Raw genomic sequence first — 6,882 nt, forward strand, 5'->3', positions numbered from 1 at the left:
GTCTATGAATTTGTTTCTCTAGTCAACCCGGACTAACACAATTTGCTAGTGTTTGTTGTTGTTGTTAGGTGCCTCACGTTTCTGATTCAGAGGGACTCTATGTACAACAGAAGAAAACACTGTTTGGTCCTGCACAATCCTCATCATTGTTATTATGCAGTCGCTAAAAGGAGGATATGATGTGAAAATTGGGGAAGAATAGGATGGGTCTATTCTTCCTGGAGACAAATCCTCCCAGTTATTTTTCTGAGAATGTTTTCATTTCATCATTTATTTTTAAAAGATCGTTTCAGACATGCCATGAGCTGTGCCATGTATTGAGAGCATGTATTAGAGAGCATGATACAAATTCTTATAATTTGTTGACATTTTTTTATGATTCAGGATGTGGTCTATATTGGCATATGTCTGTAGGCACCTGTAAATAATTTTTTGTTGTTGAGTGAAGTGTTCTATATATTTTTGTTTGATCATATTGATTGATGATCCTCTCTTTTCTTGCTCTCTGTCTCTGGAGAACAGGCCCTTTTTGCTTTCAAGTGCTGTAGAACACTGTCTTTGGGAAAATTGACAGGGGTCACTAAAGATCTACCACAGGACATCTGCAGAGTTTCTAAAATCATACCTTACACCTTACTGTTCTCATCTTGTATCCTGTTTCAGAGTCACCTTACTTGTTTATTATATCAGCATATCCACCTCTATCTCCAAATCTCCTAAAAATCACCTTTTATTCTCCACGATCCCTCCTTACCCTTATCTCAAGAACATTTCTGAGGCTCTTCAGATGCTATTCATAATTCTATATAATGGTTTCTTTTGGGTTCTTCTTTTATACTGTGAGGAAAGGCAAAGACCTAGAAGAGGAAAGGGCATTACAAGTGAATGGGACAAACTGAGCAAAGGCAAGAAGAGACTACAAACTAGGATGTGTTTAGGGTAAATTAAATATCCTGGTGTGGTGAAAATCCCTGCAAGATATTGATTGAGAACCTGCGTTGCTTCAGGCACTATTCTCAGTGTTGGGCATACAAAGGTGAACAAGAGAGAGGAGACATTGCCTTTTGGAGCTTAGTTGATAACCAGGAACAAATCCAGGGGCATTCTGTAATTTCACTTCATTACGCAGCATTCAAAGTCAAGTCTTAAGTGCTGGAAGCTGATTTGAGCATAAAGCTAAAAATAATTTCTGTAACGAGGGAATAAAACTGATTCTTATTTTGGAAAGATTTTCAACAATCTTCACATCCGTTCTCCGGGGGATATTCCTGAAGAAGGGACTCAGTTTTAGGTTAGTCAGGGAGAAAAAGAAACTGAATTTAAGCCTTCTCACTTGCTGGACTGCCAGCAGTCTCCCAATATTCCCTGGGGCCTTCTATCACCATATGGCCCATGTGACAGCAGTAGAGCGTCCCTGAAAGCTTGTTAGAACTATAGACCGTGAGAGCTGCTCCAGACACAATAAATCAGAATTTTTTTTTTTATCCACATCTGCAGATGATTCATATACACATTTAAATTTGACAAACACTTCCAAGAGTACCAACTGGGTGCATACCGAACACACTTTAGAAATTTGTTCGGGGATCATGGACTAATTTAGAAGGAGCTGTGAAGAGCATATAACTATTTCTCAAAGGGGTGACTCATTTTTGCTAGTTCACCTATATCTCCTTATCTGGCTTCAATGCTGACCAATGGATAGTTAGAGTTTCAGGTATATTCTGTAACTGCTGGCATTTACTGCAACATTATGACAACTAATCCCAGCACTATGATAAAACTTAATGCCATTTTCATCAGATGGAATTTACACTTTCACTCCCAAATGAGAAGGGAAAGAAAGTCTGTGTCCTCAGCGAAGACTGGAAACCTTAAGTAGTCATCGTAATTATTTGCTTTGGGGGGTTGGTGTCATGGTGTGCCTAAGGTGATCTGAGCTTTAGCCCCAAATACCCAGTAGATCAACTAGTGCCATCCAACAGGGAGTTCTTAGGAGCTATTAAGAGAATTTTGCAGTTGATTTATTACAAACAGATGTGAAATCTAGAAGAAATCAACAGTGGTCCCAATATCAGTGTAAAAGCAATCACTGCCTTCATTTGAGCATCTGTTTCATAGCGATCTCATTCTTGGGTCACAAAGTGTCAGTGTTTGCATTAGAGATCACAAGCCCTCCTCCTGCTAGCAGAGTGTGTGATTGCTCACAGATAACAAGCCCATGGCCCACATCTGTAGAAGGAATAGATCATCTTCCCACTGGTTTCCAGGTCCCTCTCCCTTGCACCCTCCTAAAACCTTGGTAGACCCCTTAAATGTTAGAGGTTAGGTTATTAACTTTTAAAAGGCCATTGATAAAATATAGTCTTCTATTTGAAGCAACTTTCATTTCTGACTCTGACATGACAAATGCCCTGAGCAGACAACTCAGGCAGCATTTCAGAGTTGTCTCTGCCATAAATAGAGAACTCAATTCACTGCCACCGAGTTGTTGCCAACTCAGCTACCCGACAGGAAAGGGTATAATTGTCCCTATGGGTTCTTGAGACTGTAACCCCTGATGAGAGTAGAAATCCTCCTCTTTCTTCCACTGATTGGTTGGTGGTTTCCAACTGCTGGCCTTGCATTTAGCTGCCCACCATGTAACCACTATGCCTCCAAAGCATTTTTATATTATTGACTACGAGCTAATATAAAAAATTAAAATCAGTGACAACAAAACCCTAAACTCACTGCCATAGTGACCCTATAGGTCATAGTAGAACTGCCCCTGTGAGTTTCCAAGAGTGTAGCTCTTTACTGAGTAGAAATTTCACCCCATCTTTCTGTGGAGGAGTGAGCGGTAGTTTAGACTACTCACATGTGGATAGCAGCCCAACACCTAAACACTACCCCACAGGGTTCCTATGGCCTAATCTATACTACATTATTATTATTGTGTGCCATCAAGTCAATTCCGAATCAAGTTGACCCTAAATGACAGAGTAGAACGTTCCCAAGGGTTCCCTAGACCCTTTAAGGAGTAGATTTCTGGTCTTTTATTAGCGGAGCTGCTAGTGATTTGAACCACCACTATCCACAAGGGATACTTGTATACTTTATAATGTACAAAATATATACTTTGGAGTATTTCCTTATTATTGACTGGGATTTTAAACTATAATCTTCAGAAGCAACATCTCTATGGAAATGAAAATAATATTGGAAACAATCATGGACTTTTTCATAGGCTATTTGAGCCAGAAAAAGCACAGATGGAATCCAATCCATATTTTGAAATATAATAAGCCAGCAATCAAACAAACAACTGGTGAAGTAGCTTTCCATAGTTGCATTAAAATCTTGTAGCCATGTTTCAGAGATAGATATTTTCTTTATTTGTATTTATCAGACACTGGGAGCTGAAAACTTAAGACTATTTCTATAATAAAGCATTTTATTTATTTATTTATTTTAGAGAGAAAGAAGAAAGTGTCATCTTGAAGTCAAGTGCTGGCTGAAGTGCGAAACATCTTAATTCCAAGAAAACTAGAAACATCTGAGCGTGTCTTCTTGATGTAAAACTGCTCCTTGATGTAAAGTTCTTTCATGTACATAGATGAGTGTAAGGGTCATTCGACCCCCAAAGGGGTTGCAACCACAGGTTGAGAACCGCTGCCTTAGATCCTATGCCACATTTTCAGGGTAAGCATTTGTGAATGTAAATTTTAGAAACATATTTGATATTGTTTACCTTACATATGGTTTCTACAGTTTGCATGGTTGGTTTTACATCTAGACCCTGATAAGGTTTGTTCATTTATTTTCTTTTGAGCTTCATGGACATAGATGTTTTCGGTCATATCACTAAACAATATTTCTTCAAGAGGATCTACATATAGAGAACGTGGGGAGTTCTTGCCTATCTGAAATGTCTTATTACTGTCCCAATTTGGATGGGTATTAAATTTTTAGTTTTTCAATCCTCTTCTTTTAGAACTTCAAAGATATTCCTCCAGGGTATTTTAGAATTCTTTATTACTTATCAGAATTCTGATGACAAACTTATTTTTATGTGCAAAATGTCAAATGAGTTTTCATTGAGTTGATTTTGACTCATTGTAACCTTGTGTGTAAGGAATTTCTTCTCTTAATTCTAAAATTTCACTAGCATATATAATGATGAATGGACTTCTCAATTTTTGCTCCCTTCTCTTTGCTTAAGGATATATTGTGGTTCATAGCTAGCCTCTACTCATATAATTTCCTTTTCTCAAAAGTGTTTTAAATTTTATACCATTGGCTAAACTAGTTATACATTGAGCTGCTAACCACAAGGACAGCAGTTTGAAACCATCAATTAGCTCCACAAAGGAAGGATGAGGCTTTCTACTACTGGAGAGATTTGCAGTCTGAAAGACTCGCTGGGGCACTGTGATTAAGGGAGTGAGTGAGTGGGTGAGTGGCACTCACTACTCTGTCCTGTAGGTCACTCTGAGTCAGCATTGATGTGATGGAAGTGGAAGCGATGATTGATAACATTCTCTAACATGCCCCAAGGAGGATGATTGATAACATCCTCTAAGGAGGATGATTGATACCATTCTCAAACATAAAAGGAGGATAATTGATAACATTTTCTAACATAAAATGACAATGATGTCTCTAAGATGAACTAGAGACATGTATAAACCATAGAGCATGAATGGATTTTGGGTTTGCACTTAATTCTAGACCCAATATAAGAACAATTAGTTCTTATGACTTGGCCCTGCTTGATTCTCAACCTCATGGAGAGATCACTGAAGATAAGGGTGCTATAGCAAAGTGTGGTGAAGAAACTAGATAGTGTCTGGCATCAGAAAGAATAGTGTCTGGGTCTTAAAGGTTTGTATTTAAACAAGCAACCATCTAAGCCAGCAGTTCTTAACCTGTGGGTCACGACTCCTTTGGAGGTCAAATGACCCTTTCACAGGGGTTACCAGATTCATAACAGTAGCAAAATTACAGTTATGAAGTAGTAACAAAAATAATGTTATGGTTGGGGGTCACCACAATATGAGGAATTGTATTAAAGGGTGGCAGCATTAGGAAGATTGAGAACCACTGAAAGCAAAGAGTCAGGTAAGTCCATGGGGGAATAAGCACAACAGCGTGTGTGATCCAGTGACTGTAAATCATATGTATAATCCAAATCCAAAGGAGAGAATGGCATCAGAGTTTAAACTGTGAACACCTGATTTGAAAGTGGCTATAGATGACAGCGGAAGTGCAAAATTCATTCACAGACTCCACACATGGATTAAGCATCTGGTGAATCCCTCTCAATCCTAGTGTGGGGGGGTTTGATCGTCCCATTATCAGACAGAGAGCATTATAAAGTCGATTATGTGAGACATAGTAAAGTCAAAATGCAATATTTTATCACTTGACCTCCTTTTGACCCATTTTTAAATAGTTTCAGTTTTTAAAATGAAGGGGAAGTACACGTGGATTACGCTCCTAGTGAATCCCCTCCGACCACAGACTCGGGAAATGAATAGCCTTACTATCATGCAGAACGCATTGGAAAGTGGATGGTCACCGATAGATATAGTTAGGTTAAATTTAGCACCCTGTCATTTGATATCCCTTACGATACATTTAAATTTGTTCTAGGTTTAAAAATTTTCTGTTTTATTTTTTATTGAGGTTTTAAATTGGTTTTACTTTGTTATTCTTTTCTTAGGTTTTGTAATGTTTCTCTGAATATGCAACCCAGAAGAGGTAAATCTAGAGGCAGTAACTAAATGTGGTGATGATTGTACAACTCTTCTTGATGTGACTGAACTATTGAACTGCATTAAACATGAATTATATACCAATAAAACTGTTGAAAAGAAAAAGAAAATGTTTTGTCTTAATCTTTTATGTATGTATATTGTGCTTCTAAGCAGATGTGGAGATTTCTATAGTTATTTCTAGGTTTGGAACATATTCTTTGAATTTTCTGTATCTTGGTGCTTTTGAACTATCTTCTTTTTAATTTAATAAAAACATTTAATGCTGCCAAAAAAGTAAAAAAATACAGTAGAACACAAAGGAGTGTTCCCTAATTCATTTCTTTTTACATCTTTTTACAGTTCATACATACATTTAAAACACACACACACACACACACACACACACACACACACACCCCTAATATATCAAATGGAAGGATTTTGCAAAGTCTGCTGCAAGGTACCCTTCATTCCCTGGAAGCAAAGTCTACTTTGAAAACAGACAGTGGTGAGGCAAGCTACAGGTCTATGAAGCCTCGCTTTAGTTTCCCACGTGGGCTTTAGGCCTTGCTTTGCACGTCAATGATTCAAAATTTATAGTTGCAGAACACTCTCAAGTCCTGAATGCTTTGCTCTGTCAATCTTGGTCTTTTTTGTTTGTTTGTTTGTTTGTTTGTTTATTCAGTCTCATTTAACTTCTGATTCATCTGTTGCTCCTTCTGAGCTGTGTTAGCTTTTCTGCCTTCTCAGATTCATTTCCATAAAACACTCGCTTTGTTCCTCTACAGTTTCTTGCACTTTAGAGGACATATGGGGGAAAAAGAAGTGGGTGTTAACAACTGAGGGACAAGGGAACAAATAGTGATCCAAAATTGATGGCGAGGAGGGTGTAGGCAGCCCGATAGGGCTTGATCAAGGTCAATGTAATCGAGTGGAATTACTGAAACCCAAATGAAGGATGATCATGATAGTGGAACAAGAAGAAAGTAAAAGGAAATAGAAGAAGGAACTAGGAGAAAGAGGGCATTTATAGACGTCTAACTACAGGCATGTACATATGTAAATATATTTATATATGATGATGGGGAAATAGATCTATGTGCATATATTTATAGGTTTAGTATTAAGGTAGCAGATGGAC

Source organism: Echinops telfairi, unplaced genomic scaffold (genome assembly GCF_000313985.2).
Source record: "Echinops telfairi isolate 266 unplaced genomic scaffold, ASM31398v2 ScPeMD7_6;HRSCAF=24_1, whole genome shotgun sequence".
Classification (NCBI taxonomy): domain Eukaryota; kingdom Metazoa; phylum Chordata; class Mammalia; order Afrosoricida; family Tenrecidae; genus Echinops; species Echinops telfairi.